Here is an 18,496-nt window from a genome sequence, read left to right on the forward strand (position 1 = left end):
ACAGGTAAGTGCCTACAGTGCCCTTCAGGATTCCACCAAGATTGCACAAATTATGGTCTCAATCTTCCTGTCCTTTGCAAGGTCCAGAACTGAGCCACCCCTCTGGCACATGAGTCTGCTGTAGTGAAAATGCCTCTCCCTTTGCTCAACACAAGAGCCAGGAGCCACTTCACAGAATCACAGAATCAACAGTCACTTAATGATGTCTAAGGACAGCAAGCTCCAAAATGATAACACTTCCCTCCTCATCCCATCATGGGGTGGTGCTGAAGAGAAAATACAGATGTGTCAAGTGATGATAATTCGGAATGGGTTTAATTTAGATTTTTGGAAGGGCCACTAAGCTTAAGAGCACCCCAGCTTGAGAAGAGCAATAAAGCTGAGTGCTGGTCACTTCATTGCATTCATCTTAAGTTTTCCTCCAAAGCACATGAACTGGCTGCTCTCAAGTACCATACCAGATCAGACAGATTTCACACTACTCCCCCTCAAGCCCCCTGGGTCGCCCTTTCCATGTCCACTGCTGGATGACATGCTTTGTTATGCTGCACACCTGCAGTGCTGCTGGAAGGGCCTAAGCAGCTGATCAGACCCATTCTGTTGGGGAAGCTGGTGGGAGAGCCCATCCCCATCATGACTCAGCTCAGGGCATTCCTAAATTCAAGTTCTAAGCTCATAAAACCCTGAAGACAGGAATTTTTTTATTCCACACATGCTTGTATGGGGCTGAACACCATGGAAGTCTGATCTTCATTTCTGCTGTTTACAGTAAGAAGACTATCCCCAACCTTTCTGGCTCCTCTTTGTGGCAGGGAACAAATGAATAGTTCTTCCAGTCCCACTTCTCACACGTCAGTGTGCACCCTGAAAGACATTTATCAGGGTTGTATCAAGGAGCATTACTTAATATTCATATAGTGGTCTGAAAGCAAAGCCTCAGCGTAAGTACAACTAGACACAGGCAAACACATGCACTTTTAAGCCTGTACAGGATGCCAAAAACAAAACACATTTTCTTTCAGAATTACCACCACCGTTCAGAAGGAAAGCGATACTAAGGGCAAAGAGGGGCTCATTATTTTGGCAAGCTGAGTCCCTTGTCTGTGCTCTCTGGAGCAAGAGGGAAGCTCTCCAGTCCTGTACCTACGCACCAGCTGGTGGTGCAGGTAGGGCCTACTTGCCCTTCCCAAAGGAGAAGGAGAAGTCTTTTCTGGAAAGTCTGCAGTAAAGTAGCTGAAGAGGGAAAAAGCTTGGGGAGGGGGAAAATGTTAAAAGACAAGAAGAGACAGGTGCCCCAGAGCTAGTTAGCTGTGGGGCCTATACTGGCACAGGAAAGGTGGATGCTGGCTGCAGGGCAGATGCTCTCAGTCAGAACAACCAACTACTTCCATTTTGGACGCCTGGAAGACAGGACACCTGGAGTTAAAACACCCATATCCCCCAAGGCTTCAGTAGGAAAAGTTACAGACATCTGTCTCTGAAGATAAAGTGGCTTTTCCTTTCCCACTCTTGCCTCATGGAGACTTACAGAGCAAGAGAAACCCTGTGACGACACAGTCTGACCTTCTGCCAAGGCAGGTCACTGTGCTTCCTTCAGTGAACTTCAGGCTAAATTACAGCATACCTCCAAACAAGGGGGAAAAAAAAGGGAAGAAACACAGTGTTTATTTTACACACAAAGCTCCATATTTTACTGTATGGCACATTTTGCAGCCCTCCCTTCTCATGGTGCCCCCTGAACTCCCTCTAACTTATCAGCAACATTCCTGTGCAGCACTGGCCACAGCACTCCTGTGCTGGCAGGAGCAGCACCTTGCACCAAGATAACACCCTCCCTGGCCCTGCTCTGGATATCCATGCTTGTGTCCAAGTAATGCACTTACTTTCTGCCAACTGTGCCCAGCTCGGGTTCTGTTTTTGGTGAGCTGCCGTGCTGCTGTAAGAGCTCTCACTCCTTCGACAGCTCCCAGGCTACCATGCATCCTGTCAGCCCTCCCACCTGCTCTGAGACTAGATGACTGCTTTAAGGCTTTCACACACCTCCTTGTTGTCTCACTCAGCACACATTCAATCCCAACTCCACCACTGACTCACCTCTTTTCATTACTTGCAACTTGCCCAGACTTTATGTTGTCCACAAACATAACCCAATTTGATGGGTTTTCTTCCAGGACACCAACAAACTTAAAATCAAAGGATCATCTTGGCTGCAAATGACCTCCACGATCATCAAGGCCAATGTAAATCTAGCACTGCCAAGTCCATCACTAAATCACAGAATCATTTAGGCTGGAAACAACCTTTAAAATCATCAAATCCAACCATAAACTTAGTATTGCCAAGTCCACCAATAAACCGCATCCTTAAGTGCCACAGCTACGTGTCTTCCAGCAAAAAGGAGACTTAGCCACTTCTCTGGGCAATTTCTTCCAATGTTTGATAACTCTTTCAGTGAGGAAATTTTTCCTAATATCCAATCTAAAACAGCTCTGGTGCAACCTGAAGGCATTTCCTCACATCCTATCACTTGTTAAATGAGAGAAGAGACCCACTCGTGCCACTTGATTAGCATCAAGCCAAAAAAACTATTCCCAGCTGACACTACTACAATTATCAGCAATGGCTCTCCTTCTGTTGTCACAAAAAAAGTGACCTTTTATTTAGTCAGGTTTTCCTTTATGCATTGAATCACAGAATGACTTGGGCTGAAAAGGACTTAAAGATCATCTAGTTCCAATCCCACTGCCATAGGCAGGAACACCTTTCACTAGACGAGGCTGCTCAAAACCCCATCCAACCTGGCCTTGAATATTTCCAGTGATGGGCCAGCCACAGCTTCTCTGAGCAACCTGTTCCAGTGTCTCACCATCCTCACAGTAAAGAATTTCTCCCTAATATCTAATCTAAATCTATCCTCTTCCAGTTTAAAGCCATTCCCCCTCGTCCTGTTCCTACAGGCCCCTCTAAAAAGTTTGTCCCCAGCCTTCTTACAAGTCTCCTTCAAGTACTGAAAGGCAACAATAGTGTTTCCCCAGAGTCTTCTCTTCTCCAGGCTGAACAACCCCAACTCTCTCAGCCTGTCTTCACAGGAGGTTCTCCAGCCCTCTGATCTTCACAGTCCTCCTCTGGACTCACTCCAACAGTGTGTGTGTGACACACTGAATCATCCTACCTGTTTATTCCCATGACCTGTGGCACAACTTCACTGCAATAAACATGCAAGACATACCAACAGTTTTACCTTTATCAAGTAAAATTACAGCAACACCAGAAAATCACACTGTTCGAAAAGAATGATTTTTTAAAAATCAGTACAGACTCAATATTACAATTAACACCCCCTCAAATCATGAACAAAACAATACATATCAGCTATTACATTATTTTACTGGAAGCAAACATCAGACTGCAGTTAGTGTTCTAGCTTGCCCAATTAAACTTGAAATTGGCTTACTTCCTTATGAGTAACACACAACATTTTTTCAGTCTAAGTCATTATGTATGCTTTTTTTTAAAAAAAAAATATTTTTAAATTAGCATTTATGACCCAGAGAGCGCTGCTCAGCCAGCCCTTTTCGAATCCCTGAAAGCAAGTTAGTCAGAACAGCAAACTTTAAAAAGTACTGCTCTAGTAGCTGCTATTTGGTAATTTCCCAAGCTACTGCTATAACAGAGAGCATTACGCTGCTGCTGTAACTGGTACCATCTTCTAGCTTTTCTGCCAGAAAAGAAACACATGAGATTTCTCCAGTTCCAGACCTCAGCAGATGACTGTGCTTTTAGGACTCTTTTATCTTCTGTTTTATTTAAAGCGGTGTTTAATTTTTCCTAATTTCACTGCCCATTAGTTTCTCTTTCTTGCCCTTTCTCCTCCCCCTTTAGTTTTCCACAGCTACAAGAGTTCACATTCTGCAGTTTTCACTCCCTCCACTTCATTGGCAATTTTTATAGTTGTGTTTGTTCTAGCACCCAAATATGAAGAGCCTCTGAAGATTTCAGGTGATGTCAAGAAGCATAAGGAGAGCAGGCTCCTTGGTTACTGCTGAAGGTATTCCCAGGGGGTACTTGGCCTCCCATGTGTATGTTCCTGCGCCCACCAGGACGTTCGGCCCTCCAAATGTCAATGTGCACACAGCCTACTGTAAAGTCCTAGCAGCATGTCAGAGAGGACAATCCCCAGGTGAGAGAGATGCTGTGACGTTCAGGTGCTGTTTGCACACAACATCAAGCTCTTTGGACAGCAAAGGCAGTTGTGGTATGAAGCACAACGGTCCCTCAGTGGGCCCAGGACACCAGTGTGACTGCTACAAATCCCAAGAGGCGTCCCTGGGTTGTCCCCAGGTTCACAGGCACTGCCACATAACCTCTCCTGTTTTCTTCAAAAGTAGGTGAGGATCTGTCACATTTCTGCATGACACAGTTAAGATTCCCAGTGATTTCACCATATTGCTCAAAATCAGGGAAGTAGAAAACACAAGAACATCTGAGTTGTTAATCTCTAATGCAGGAAAAAACCTCCAAATGGGGTTAAACATGAACAAACCTGTGAATTCCTGTCCTCAAGTATGCTGCCTTTATCACTGCCCCTCTTGTAGTTATTAGTTAACAGTCACAGACTCTTATCTGCGTGGATCAGCCTCCAAAACAGAGCTTTAATTTTACATTTTACTGGCAGGTTTCCCAGACTGGGACATTCTTGCATGTGAAACAGTCATATAGGAATCCATCCCCTTCTCAGCACACAGCTCCTTCACTCAGTTTCTCTCTGCTGGCCTTCTGGAGGTCATCCCCTCTTCTTTTAAGAAAGTTCTCGCACAGCTTGTACCACGTTTTTAAAGTGCAGGCCCATGGTGAAAGATGGACTTGAGTTCATACGCTTTTTCTACAGTTGCATATTATTACCAGAAATAGTTATCCAGAACAGTCGGCTACTGATGAGCTGAGAAGGGGGAATAAAGCACAGCATTCAAGGCTCTGAGCTCTCCCCCCCATGCAGCCATGGAAGACCCAGGCTGACTGTTCTCCCTGAGGTGAATACGCTTACCAAGGTCCTTGGCCATGCCAACCACTTCAGGTCACTTTATGAAGTACCAGCTGGCTATGCAGCTCATGCTCGCAGCCAAATCAAACACTAAAAGATCCCACAAAATAAGAGGGAGAACCAGTTTGCTCAGAGGAGGACCACTGTCCACAGACAGATATAACCCAATGCACTACTAGGAAAACTGCTTTTGCCTTGACAGTTGCCACAGTGCTGGCGTAACTTTCCCCCCAAAAGTACAACGCTCCTGTGGATGAAGCTGTCCTCCACCCTGTGGTGCAGCAAAGCAGCGCCTTGGCACAGTGAAGGCTGGTGGTGGCACGGCAAGAGTCGATGACCTGCCTCCCAACCTGCTGCAAAACCAGGACTCTTCTCTGACAGCCACAGAGCAGGGCTGAATGCAGCCAGCACAGCTGGAGACAAGCTGAAGCAGTCACAAATTCAAACTTAATTAGTGAAAATTATAGGGCATGCATGATGTAGGATTTGAGCAGCCATGGATTGTGATCAGGACTTGTTTAAATCATTGCAAATTACTCCACTACATTCTTTGAGTTTTGAAAGAACACTGAAGAATGTCAGGACTACATGAAAGATACCTGGAAAAATTACCAGTTTTTCTGCAGCTTTCTGAAGAAGGTTGGAGAGGAAGCTTCAAAACCGCAAAGACTTAAACCTGTTTTCCAGCAGGGAGGGCTTAGAGTTCACAGTGGTTTAATGACTAGCCCAAGACCAGCAACTCACATGACAAACAGCATAGGGGTGCCACAACACCAAATTCCCGCTGTCATCCTGACTGCAGACAGGTTGGGAATAGGGAAATTCCCATTTGCCAACCTGGAACTCCTCCTGTCATTTCAAATGGATGCAAGATGTGTTCACACTGTCACTCCTACATGGTTCATTGGCAAAACAGGTTATCAAAACCTGCCATGATCCACTTCATGACAGATACATTTCAGAGGGGGAAGAAGGAAGAGAACCTCTGAAATAACCCCTGAACCAGTCTTAAGTTTGTTTTATGGTGGCTTCTAGTGAAGATGGAAAATGCTGATGACTAAAAGATTTGCCATGAAATTCTGTATTATGGTCAGTTGGGAGCATTTGCCCTTTGTTGATCTAAGAGTAGAAAGATGACCCATATGCTGTCATGGATCAGCACAAGTGTATGAAAACCTGGTATTATTTGATGCAACTTCCCTATGTTAAGTGCTCAGTAAGGACTCAAAAAACCAGGATGCTAACAAGATAAAGCTCCCATGCAGCCTAAAAGCCTCTGAAACAGTGTGACATGCCACAGAACCAAGGCAGGTACTGCAGTTGAAGGAATATGTGACTTGCAATTTTAAAATACATGGAAACTTCTCATTTTTTTTGTGCTCAGCTCCCTGCATTGATCTCAGATTCACAGTTTAAGGGTAGGAAGGAGAATTAGGTCAACCTGACCGATCCCCTGTATGTCCCATTCCCTTACCTTTAGCCTACAAACAGGACAAAAGCCTCCGAGTCTAGCAAGAGGGAGAGAAGTCAACACTTCATCAGAAGTTCATCTCAACTGTTAATCCCCCTCAGAGACAGGTTTTATGTGACTTCTCTAGTTCTGGGCACCAGTCAGCTGTTCTTTCAAAGGGCCCTGCAACTAGGTGGGAAAGGCTGAAATACCTGACATCTTGGGACATTGCTTTGAACAAATGGAAAGAATTGCTTCCCAGGTTAATGGCTGTTCTGACCATCTTTGGTCAGAACTGCCAGTTGCACTTCTTTGCCTTTGGCTTCTTCAACATAAATATATACCTTCATTTATAAAGTTAGAACAAACAGACACAAAACCCCAGTACTAAAACTAGATGCCATTCCACCAACATTTTTCTCCCCAAGGACAGAATAAGTGTACAGCTAAGTGGCAGGTGTAAGCCTTCTTCCTTAAAGCACTACTGAAACGTGTTTGGATAGCAATAGTGATAAGCACTGAATTAAACCACATACATAGCAGAGCCCTGGATATGTACCCATGCAATATCTTCTCAGTTTTCCAACAATTTTCATCATTCTACTGTGTAATCCTTCCAATTTTCTCTACATTGCTTCAAGATGTTGGCACTAGAAAGCCACACTGATGTGAGACTGAGTCTGAAGTAAATGTAAGGGTTACAGACATAAAACTACCTCCTCACCCTGATTCATTACCGCCCTGTTTGTGTCCAAAATCATGGTTGTCTTTTCCAGCTAGGACCTGGCACAGAAAGCTCCCCAGAGCTGCCTGCCCATTCTGACCCCCATGTTCTCACACGAGACTGCTCAGGACACAGCCTCCCTTTGCAGATCACGTTCAGGACGTGCCTTTCCAGATTCATAACTCTTCACTTGGCTGCATGAAAATTATTTTGTTTCAATGGCTCCATTTACCAAACCAACTGCATTATACCATCCTGCCTCTATCAACAGCTACAATCGACCAAACATGTTTTATCTTCACATTGTCAGTGGTGTCATACTTTCTTCTGCATCACTGAGTAAGTGTCAGGCAGAACTAGCTTCTCCCTTCCTCTCATCTGAAGGGAAGGGTCATCAAGTCTACTTCTTTGAAAATGCAGCCTCCACATATCATGTTGCAGAGACTCTTCTGTAAAATGATCAAGCTCTAGCTTAAAATAGCTGGATTATTTGCTCCACTCATCTAAAGTGGCAATGCCAGAACTGTGATCTTTTGATGCTGAAAAACCATTTTCTATGTTCAGCTTAAAGTTAATCTGCAAACAGTTGATTTATTAGTGTGCTAATACTGTCCTTTACCTTAGAGTATCCTTCATCCTCTTTACTATTTATACTGCCACTTCAGTATATTTATTGGATGCTGACTCTCTATCAATCACTACCTTCAGTTCCTAAGCCATTCATATTTTATTAATATTCCCTGGCATTAGATATTAACTGGGTTCTAACGCACTGACTTAAATGCTTTTATACGTAAATGTATCACATCTACAGATCTTTCTTTAAACCAATGATAATCTTCTCAAAGAACAAAATCAGACCTGTTTTAAGAAGTACAAGACATGTTCTGTAACACCAGTTTTCAAGCATGAATAACTTTATATTCACCCAGGATTGGTGTCATGCTACTCAGCCTCTCATTTCCTGGGCCATCCACTTGGCAATTTTCAAAACTGTCCCAATACGATTACTCTTTCAGTCTCCTGCATTTGCTGTGATCCCAAGACTGATTAAAAATGAACATCACCAAGCTAGAGACCTCCTCTCATTCACCTAATGCTCACTATGTTTAATGGGAATGTGCTTTTTCCTTAGCACAGCTGCCAGCAAAACTTTGCTTACCCACAGGGCCCCAAGCTATACAACTGCTATGTGTGTCCCTGGATCCCTACTTGTAGTGCTCAACTTCTGGATAATGAACTTATCCTTTCCCTGCTGCTGGCCCAGACGTCAGCCTCAATGGAAATCAAGAGCACACAGCTCAACAAAGGGAAGCAGAGATGTGACTTTACTGCCCAAATGACCTACTCTTGTCCATGGACAGACAAAAAGGCTGAAGTGAGGAAGCACTTGGGTAGGCATGCAACAGGCTAGGCCACCGCCTCACTCCTACTCTTCTGCTGTGCTGGGAGAGGGAAAAGTGCCTTTAATGTTTTATAAGGCACATGCAGGAAACTCAAGATGCTCCAGTGAGGTCCTGCCAGCCTCACTGTGCACCTGGGACCCTGCCACATAGCACTCAGCACCCGCCTGCCACCCCCATTGCCCAGCCACCCACACTGAGGTCACGCACATCCAGAGGACCCCTGCACTTGTGCAGGTTGGCCAGCCTAAAAATTTCTGTGGGTGAGCAACACTAGTGATTCATGTATTTGAACAATGATGGAGGTAAAAAGGGAAAGGGAAGGGAAGGCACAGGGGTGGGCAGGAAGCAAACCCCAGACACTATTTTCTAAATAGCAGATGTGGCTATTCTGGCTAGCAAACTTCCACTTTAATTTCTAACCCGCAGAGATGGGAAATGATTCATGAAAAATCAACAGGATAAAATTAGCTGGAAGGCAGAGAGATAATTCATGCAACCCAACCGTCATGAGCTGAAGTGCCAGCACTACCAGCAGTGCCTGGCATTTCAGCCTCCGGTGCCCTTCAGTGACTGGCACCTGGCCAGCAATCAGCTCCACATATATTTCCTTAGTGTCTAAATTAGCCCCTCTGAAAGCACATCCATATTCTAACAAGACAGGCTTTCACTTAACACTTTTCTAGAAGTTGCAGCTTTTTCTTTTCCTAAAAAAAAAAAAAAAATTACCTGCAATACTTTGTCTTTTTCTTCCAGTGTCAAATGTTTAGTGGTGTCAGAAGACCGGACAGGATGGACAGGCTCACACACACATCTGTAAGCCATGGCCAAGCTACGCATTAAATTCAAATTGCCCCACTGAGTCAGAAAACTCAGTGCATTTTGCTGGAGCTCCCTTTTCCTGCACAAAGCCAACACCACACTCAAAAGCAACAACCAACTGCTGGTCTGCCTTTATATACATCAATTCTGTATGATGTATAAATTCTGTCACGAACAACAAAACACAATTTCACCCTTGATACAGCCACATGACGGAAAGTTTCTTGAGCAGAAGGTATTACTTACAAATCACAATCCAAATCTCTTTATCCCAAAGGCAGATGAGAAACTGCCACCCTTCCAAGAGACCTCTGGACTTCCAGTAGGCACCTGGTTATTGAGCAATGTCCCTTCCCACCACCCAACTCAAAAGCTTCAGGAATCAACTGTCAAATTGTAAAGCCTCTGCAGCACGGATACCTCTAGAAAGGCAGTGCCAGGTGCAGGGGGATCCCCATTCCATTGGGACCTGTGCGTATAGATGCAAAATAAAGATAAAATCCTGCTTTGGCACCATTTATCCAGTTGGTGCCTGTTCATTTCTGTTGAAGGATGTTACATGACAGTTCCTCTATGCTTGTTACAGTGGTTTCACTCTACTGGAGCTTCAGGACAAGGTAAGTGGCTCCTTTCTTTTTACTTGTTCAGCAAAAAGGGAAAGAATATTTGGGGGAAAATAAGAAGGTAGGAGCAAATCATACTTGTTCCCAAAATTCTGACAAACTAGCTCAATCTTTTAAAAGCACTAATGAACACAGCTGGAAGAATGAGAACAAATCAACAGTTCCACAAAATACATAGGAAGCAAAAGCAAGAGCCATATTTATTTCTCCTCATTTGTACCTCTTGCAGGCCATTAGGAAGATAAGATCTCACAGCACAACAGACATTATTCAGAGCTGGTAAATCTGTCTACAGGTTAGGGGCTCATGTTACTGGCTTGGATGAGTACTGGTTGAGCATGGGTCACACCGACCCTTTTCCTTGGGGCAGGCAGGAGTCCAGATACTCCAGTGTCGGATCTGCCAAGAAATCAGATATCCGTGTGCTGAATGCACCACTACCACCACTTGATCTGCACATTCCCTTCCATAGAGAGAGAGAGGTGTTCAAACCCTGTAGATTGTAACACAGCTAACTAGAAAAAAATTTCCAGCAGGGGCCAAGCACTTCTGGTCCATTTGTGCAACCCCTGCTCTTCAAGTGCATCTTCTACATAAAGGTATTAGGTTGCACAGAAATACCTGGTCCTTTATGCTATGGACAATTTTAAAATGCTGATTAACAGAAGCATGAGAAGAGCCCAAGAACTCATTGAATTCCAGTCCAATAAGCAGAGGGAGCACGTCAGAGTCACTTCACATACAAAAGTCACTGAGGGACTACAAAAGTTCACCAACTACCCTAACAGAATTTCATCACCTGACTAGGAATGAGACCTTGTTAAAAAAAACCAACCAACCACCCATTAAGTCCATCAAACCTAAAGAGGATACATTAGCATCTGATTTAGTTGGTGCAAGCTCTCAACACATCCAGGAGATGCAGTAAGTGGATCCACCATCCTGGAGGGACTGCCTTTGCAACAGCAATGCAGCATTAGCTGGTGTGACTCCATGCCGAGGGTGAGATACCACTACACCCAAACACTAGTCCTTAACTACTTGATTTAGGTAAAATTTCTCAAGGAACAAAGCAACTTACACACATATCATACCTAAGAATGTTCTCTTTCCAATCACGAAGGGAAGAGGAAATTAGTAATTAAAAAGTTTCTTCAAAAGCTGATTGAACTAATTTGATCTCAGAAAAGATAGTCTGCATGCCTCGGTGTGAAATATGACAACTACAGACCATATTTTATTGTTCATAAAAGTATGTTTCTGTCTCATCAGTATTGATTTTTCCTGAAGTCAGTGTCCAAGTGTTTTCATTCATTTCATCTGAAGGAATAAAAAGACTGGACTCTGCGAACTGTGGCATATTTAACATTATCATTAGCCTTTCCAGGCAAGAGGTTTCCAATGTAAAGAAAATAGAAGACCACATGAAGTACTCCAGCAGCCTCAGAAGAGTGATTTTAAAAAACCAAACAACAGCAAACCCCCTTGATATACACAGACATGAGGAAGTCAAGGTTTATAGAAATGAAAGGTGTAAAGAGGAACATGCTGGGACCGGAAAGGTAATCCCAGTCAAACTCATGACGTCTTTCCAGGAAGATGCTATGTACACTTAATCTGCAGCTGAAGAACAACATTTAACTCCACTCAGCATATTATGATACAGCTTATATGATACATTTTCAAAATCAAGCTTCATTGTACCAAAAAAAGAATGTACTGGCCAATATTTGAAAATGATTATCAGCCTGCAAATGCCTGATGGCCCTGACCAATATCAGCTCCAAGTACCAGTCTTCAACACTGAAAGGATGTTAGTGGGGACCACTGAAGCCCCAGATGGCCTGATCCATAGTCAGGAGCCTGGAGAGAGTGCTCTGCAGCATGCAGCAATGACTTGGCTTGGGGGTTGGCAAAGGATGCTCAGTGTATCAGCTCCCCAGTGCGCAAGGCAGGAGCACCACTGACTCTCAGGGGGAGCTAATTACAGCAATTCTATAGCTGGCACACAAGATAATCCCCCACATCACCTCCCATGCACTTTTACCACTCTGTCCTTATACATCTCACCCAGTACCCACACTTAAGTTTCCACCGGCAAAAGCCAGCCCTCAGCTGACAGTGGCACAGGCAGCCTGGTTGAGCCGCTGGGAGTGGCAGCCCTGGTAGGGCTCAATGCCGAGACTTTAGAACAGCAGTCCCTTCTCTGGGACAAGTCACTACAGGCGAAGTAAAACTAGTCTTTCTGAAAAGCCAAAGCATAAGAAGGAGAGAAGAAAGGGGGCAGAGAAACCAAGCCATTTATCAGAGTGTGTTTGAACTGGACAACTTGGCTTATGATTGACCCTTCTGATGGGCCCCTTACTATGGCTGTCCATGACTGAGGGACTGCACTGAAACAGTTCTGCAGTACGCATTACTGATCTCCCTCTGGAGGCTGCCAGTTTCTGCAGCTTAAATCTTAAATTATATGTATAATGTTTTTACCTTTTGACTGCAGGGAAACTGTTCTGAGTCTGAAATGCCAGAGTACTGCCTCCCAGTCCTAAAGGATAACGAGGCATTTGAGCAACAGCTCTGAAGGATACAAACTTTCCTGCTCCCACAAACGGATCAATGACCCAGAAGCATAACAGCAAAGCCTTAAGTGTCAATGTTCTTAATTGCTTGATTGTCTCTCTGCAGAAACATAGGCTCTGACAATTATGTGTAGAGGTTGGAATGGAAGGAGGAAAAATGTCAGTGCTAGTACCACCTTCACTGACTCTAGTGGAAGTCCAAAGCCTATGTGGTGAAGACAGTGACTAGACTTCTAAAAAAACCACATTGCAAACATGATTCTAGATGTCAAGTCAAAATTTATCCCTTCACCTCTGCTTTTTTGCCTCCTTGCTCTCAATCCTCCTGGTCTTTTCTATCAGCATTGTAGTGCCTATCACATGGTGGGCATTATAAAGAAAAGGTTCTCTAATATGGGATACTTGTGTTGCCCTCCTCACCAGACTTCTTCTCCATCCACCTTGGCTGCTCCCATCTTTCAAAGATGCCCCAGAATGGCTGTGTTTTCCATTGCTTTTTGGCCTTTTTTATCTGCAAACTTCCTCCCTTTCCAAAGCACTTTTCCCTCATCTTCTTTTTGAAGATGCCATTAAGGGTGATACAAACCTCTCACCTTATCTCTGCTTTTTCTTTGGGTGGCTGGACTTGCTACGGGAACCCACTTGTACAGGCAAGTTTAACGAGCAGGGATTCCTGAAAAGCAACATTTCACTATGCAGCTTTAGATGGAACATGGCTCTAGAGGTTTTATTTATAAATGCCTTCAGTAGCAGAGAAGAGGTCACGGGAAGAAGGGAAAAGCCTGTGAAATTAAAGCCTTCTTTACTCCACTGCTGAAGAGAGGTCAGTGCAAGAGGAGGCACTAAAACTGTCTGCAGCTGCACAAGAGCTCTGGTCCAAGAAACTTCACCCACTACAACAGAGCCTCAGGCAGGAGTGCTGTACAGACGCACTTGCAATGAAATACACCACAAGCATGACAAGGAGCGAAACATGAAGCAGCAAAGTAAGCATCCCACAGCCAGGCTGCCCAGTGGCAGGCCAGGAGGAATTTTGCCACTTGCTCAATGCAAGCTCAATTGCACGTACTGACTCCCCTTCCCCAGCCTGTGCCTCAAGCAGCTCTCAACCCTGGGGTCCCAAGGGTTTGTGCTCAGGTGATAGACCAGATCAGTCAACTCAACACTGATGCAAGAAGATACATCAAGCATACCCTGATGTGCATCCAACTGACTCCAGATTTCTTAAAAAATGCCAGAAAGCTGCAATCCAAATTGAAGAATAAAAGAGATGTTTGCTTGTTTTTACTTAGGAAAACCATAGGTCTCAGATACACATGTTCCCAATGCAAAAGAGGCATCAGAAGTTCCCAGCCGCACTCAAGCCACTGGGAACAAGAATAGCTACTTCTCACAGCTACCCTGACTTGTATCTTCAGATCAAATTTTAACAGCTTATTTCTTCCTTCTGGAGGACCCCCAGTTAACCTACAGTATTATTATTTATCAAACTAAAAACAAACCCAAAAAAATTTGTCTTTGGGACTATTTTAGTTTCTCCGTGCAAATTTTCACACCTATGTAACAACACTGGGCTGGGAATAACAATTTTAAATATGCTACTCCAAAATGACATGAACATAGGCAGTATTTTAAGAGCTCTGGAAATGGTTTAGTAGCACTTACAGCTGAACCAGCAAGAGACAGGCCCTGCTAACAGCAACTTTAAGAATAAAGAGCTAGGTAAAAGCACGTACTTCTCTTACATAAATGGACATGAGGGAAAAAAAGCTTAAAAAACCGCAACTCCACTTGGGAATTAACCAGCATGAGACAGGAGTTACAAAAGGAAAAAAGAATATTAAAAAAAAACACAGAAGGATAAAGTGTACACAGTACTCTCTATAAAAAGACCTCTCTTGCCTGGGCTTGTTGTTTTTCTCCTCAATATATACATATACTTTAATTCCTGACTCAGGGTGGCAACTTCCACTGACCACAATGCCTGTGGGCCCCCAATCACAATACCAGCCTGCTGCAGTGGAGGAGCCCTCCCGCTTCAGGCTCCTCTTGCAGTACTCATGGACACAACCTTTACACTGCTCCTACCCATCTCAAGCAGGTCCATCACTTTCCAGCAAGGAATACAAGTAACAACCTGCCCCCACCCCATTCCAATTAGATGGACCTTGCCTCAGTTCATAAAAAATAACGTTTCAGAGAAGTTCTTGCTTTTGCCATTACTATTTAAAATCAGGTATCACACTCACAATAATCCTCCTCTTTAATTGTTAAAAAAGTGCAAGTAATTGCTATCGGCAACTAGTAAGGGTCGCATTGAGAGAGTCCCCCATAAACTGGCCCAGAAAACACCATGCCTCCTGCATGGTCCACAAAGATGCTAAAGGAGTAACAGGCTGGTATCCCAAAACCAGAAAGCTCCACACCAAAGCCAGCACTGAGTTGAGAACTGCAGGACTTCCTTCATGCCCCACAAAGAGCCAAAAGGAGCAGCAACTTTTGACATTACTCCTAGGCAGGAGGGAACTGTGACTTCCCCTATCCTGCTACTCCACACTGCAGTGGGATTGGCCAATTCAGCATCTAGCCAAGAGCCAGGGCAACCTTCAGCATCTCCCGTGGCTACCTCAAATCCTCCCCGGTGAGCAGTTCCAGCTAGCCAACCCTTCCTTCACTAACACAGTCCTTCTGCTGGCCCCACCAACAGCCCCGACACTTGAGACACTTGAACTCTTTGCAGGCTGCATGTGATTCAAGAGCCCTACATTGCTCAGCCCTGTGTTAAACTATTCTTTTTTGAGCAGAAGCACCTTTGGTCCGAGCACCCCTTGCAAGAAGCAAACACCCATGAACTGAACACTTTCATTTCCGATTGCAGCCTGCACTTGAAAAAACACACCGTCCTCATCAGACATGTGCATCTGTTGTGGGGTTTATACAAAATCCATCAGAGAGACAGGAGAGTAATTTCCATTTCAGCTTTCACTGCTTATAATCTTGGTGACTGGACAAACAGAAATTTAGGGGACACAAAGCCCCATCCAGTCAGTGAGTTCATGCTCTGCCAGTCTCTCTGGGATTCAAGGGAGTCAAACCTCACCAGCAGGTTTGGATCCAGGGGGCTGCTGGATATTTGGGGCTGGGGCTCTTTTGCTGCTCAACAAAACACTGCACACACCTGCAGTGCTAGAAAACAACCTTATCTTACAGTTAGGCTGGTATTTTTTTAAGCTGGTTCTGCCAGTTCTCCTCCCATTAATGAGAGGCATTAATCACAGGAGAAAGAGGAAGCAACACTAAGCCAACAGTTTTGCCCACAGGCCAGCTTTTTTTTTCTTCTCGGGAATCTGAAAGGCAAGGCGGGAGGCATCTTCCCTTTCCCTTAGAAATACGACAAGGAATACAGGAACATTTACAAGGAAGCTTGAAAGATCCTATAACTTTAAAAAAAATAATAGAGGGGAAAAGGCCCAAGAATATGCATTTGCAGTTTTTCCACGTGAGTTAACAGAGCATCCTGGTTAAGCTATGCGAGGGCAACTCTTCCCTGGAGCTCTGCACGGGGCCCGGGTGATGCTGCAAGCACGGTGCCCGCAAGCAGGGTGCAGCCACTCCCGCTTCCCTCGGGTCCCGAACCCGGTCCCGGTCCCGGTCCCGGTCCCGGTCCCGGTCCCCCGCCCCCGCCCCCAGGAGCGCCCCGCGCGGCCCCGCCCCCGCGTTCCAATGTGGCGCGCGCCCGTCCGCCCCCGCCGCCCATTGGCCGCCGGGCGCGTCAATCACGGGCCGCGCTGGCGGCCGCGGGGCTGCGGGGGGGGCCGGGCGGGCGCAGCCGCGGCGCGGGCGGGAGCGGCGCGGCGGGAGCGGCGGGGACGGGCCGGGCTCCGCGCTGCCCGCCCCGGAGGGGAGAGCGGGGGAGGGGGGTGCGATACTTGTGCCCACGGGTCGCTGCCGCCGCCCCGCCCGCTGCGGGCACCCCTTAATCCGGACCCCCCCCCAGGCTGGGACGGGTCCCCCCCCAGTCGCTCCGCAGCCATTTTCGTGGCCACCTTGGCTACCAGCGAGGCTGACTCACCTCGGCGCTGCGGGCGCGGGGAGCCCGCCTCGGCGTCGGGGGGCCCGCTCCGCCTGGGAGGGGCGGGGGGAGCCCGGCTGGCTGCGCCCTCCCACCCCGCCGGCCCCGCTGGCTAGTCCCAGGCGAGGACGGGTCCCGGGGCCGGGCCGGGCTCGGCGGAGGCGGCAGCGGCGGCTCCCTCCCTCCCGGCCGTGACCACCATCTTATTAGCACAGGAAATGACATGGAGAACGGAAGAGAGGGGCGTTCGGGGGCCGAGCCCGGGGACCCCCCGAACCGGGGGGAGGTGCCGCCGGCCCGCCCGGCCCGGTCCGGCCCGGCCCGCCGAGTCTCTCCCGGGGCAGCGGTGCTCCCGCCTTCCCTCCAAATACCCGAGCTGGGAAAAGAGGAGGGGAAAAAATAGTAAAAACCAACCCCAAAAAGCCGCACAAAGCAGGGGGGGAAAAAAACCCCAAACAAACCCAGAAGAAGCCGAGCAAACCCAAACCGCCCGCGGTTCCCACCTCCTGCTCCCGAGCTGGCGAGTTCCGCGCGGAGCCGCCGGCGATCTGCGCCCGCAGCCACCCGGGGGCTCGAGGGGGCTCCGCAGGACACAAACCGCGCGGGCGGCCCGCGGGCACCGCGCGGGGGGAGCTGCCGGCCGGGGGGGCCCGGCCCGGTGGAGCCGCCGGGCTCCGCTCCGAGCGCTGCCGCGGCCACCACCTGCCACCGCCCGGCAGCCGCCGCGGCGCCCCGCGGAGCCGGGCCCGGACTCGGCAGCCCGCGCCCTCGGGGCCGCCCGCCTCCGGGCGACGGCGGCGAGACGTGACCCCCGCCCGGGGCCGTGACCCCGGCCCGGGGCCGTGGCCCCGGGGCTCCCCCGTCGGCCGGGGGCAGGGGCGGAATTGCCCCTGGCCGGGCGCCCCTCTCACCGGCAGCGCCCCGCGCCTCTGCTCGCCCGTCGGGAGCGTCATGCTCTTCTGTGAGAAAAATGTCAGCACCAGCCGTGTTTCCCTGGCGCTCGGAGTTCGATCATATTTCAAATTACCCCCAAAAAAAGTAATCCACCCAACGGCAACAACAACAACCAGCCCTACCCTCGAGATCTGTGCAGAAATTGCGGGCAACATGATGGATGACAAAAAAGTAGGCATAATTTAATAAACAGAGGAAGCATGTCTCACCAATAAAACAGATTCTAAATAAAACCATCTGCAAGCATTAAATTTGAAACAATGCAAACTCTTCAGCTGCTCTGCCAAAAGAGGCACAACGGGGGGTAAAAAGAAGGATAGATAAATAGCCATAATTTTCCAGTTTCTTTGGTTGACAATGGGCTTGTATGCAAACAGGGCTGTGGTGACAATGTGCCCACTTAGATATTTGAAACTACTTCCCTTTTTCTGTAGCCCTGAGAAACACCATTTTATGCAGTCCTGAGAAATAAAACCCTTTCCTCATACCCTCCACCCTGAGGTGCCTACTATAAAAGAGTGGTGTGAAGCAGAGAATAATTGAGTCAGGACAAAAAGTAAAAAAGGACATAGCCAAAGCACAACAGAGGCCTGCTTCTGCCATCCTTGAGCTGCTTCCATTGCTGTCAGTGAGCATTGAGGGGTGGCAGAACTTCAGGGTTAGGTCTTGATGTATGACTAAACTACCTGGCAAAACAATAGGGAAGGTAATCAACTTGGGTTCTAAACAAGCTTGCTTTGCAAAGGCAGCCAGTGTGGCACGGATGATTATTCAGAAGTTCAGAGGAGTATAATTTGCCAGATCTCCAGCTGTAATATACTTTTTGTT

At 47.0% G+C, this 18,496-nt stretch overlaps 1 protein-coding gene across 3 annotated transcripts in view; it reads right to left on the reverse strand.

The window, feature by feature from the left end:
- Nucleotides 1–17,330, reverse strand: part of LOC108495757 (zinc finger protein 862-like) — a 46,463-nt gene extending 29,133 nt beyond the window's left edge. For 2 of the 3 annotated variants that reach the window (XM_017811832.1, XM_017811802.1), the window contains exon 1: nucleotides 17,218–17,330. The gene's annotated coding sequence lies outside the window, so the exon portion shown is untranslated. Of the gene's footprint in view, nucleotides 1–16,714; nucleotides 16,766–17,217 lie in introns of those variants that run through there. The other variant, XM_017811809.1, reaches the window with a different exon arrangement.
- Nucleotides 17,331–18,496: the final 1,166 nt, after the last annotated feature.

Source organism: Lepidothrix coronata, unplaced genomic scaffold (assembly GCF_001604755.1).
Source record: "Lepidothrix coronata isolate B3197 unplaced genomic scaffold, Lepidothrix_coronata-1.0 Scaffold1, whole genome shotgun sequence".
NCBI classification, from domain to species: Eukaryota; Metazoa; Chordata; class Aves; order Passeriformes; family Pipridae; genus Lepidothrix; species Lepidothrix coronata.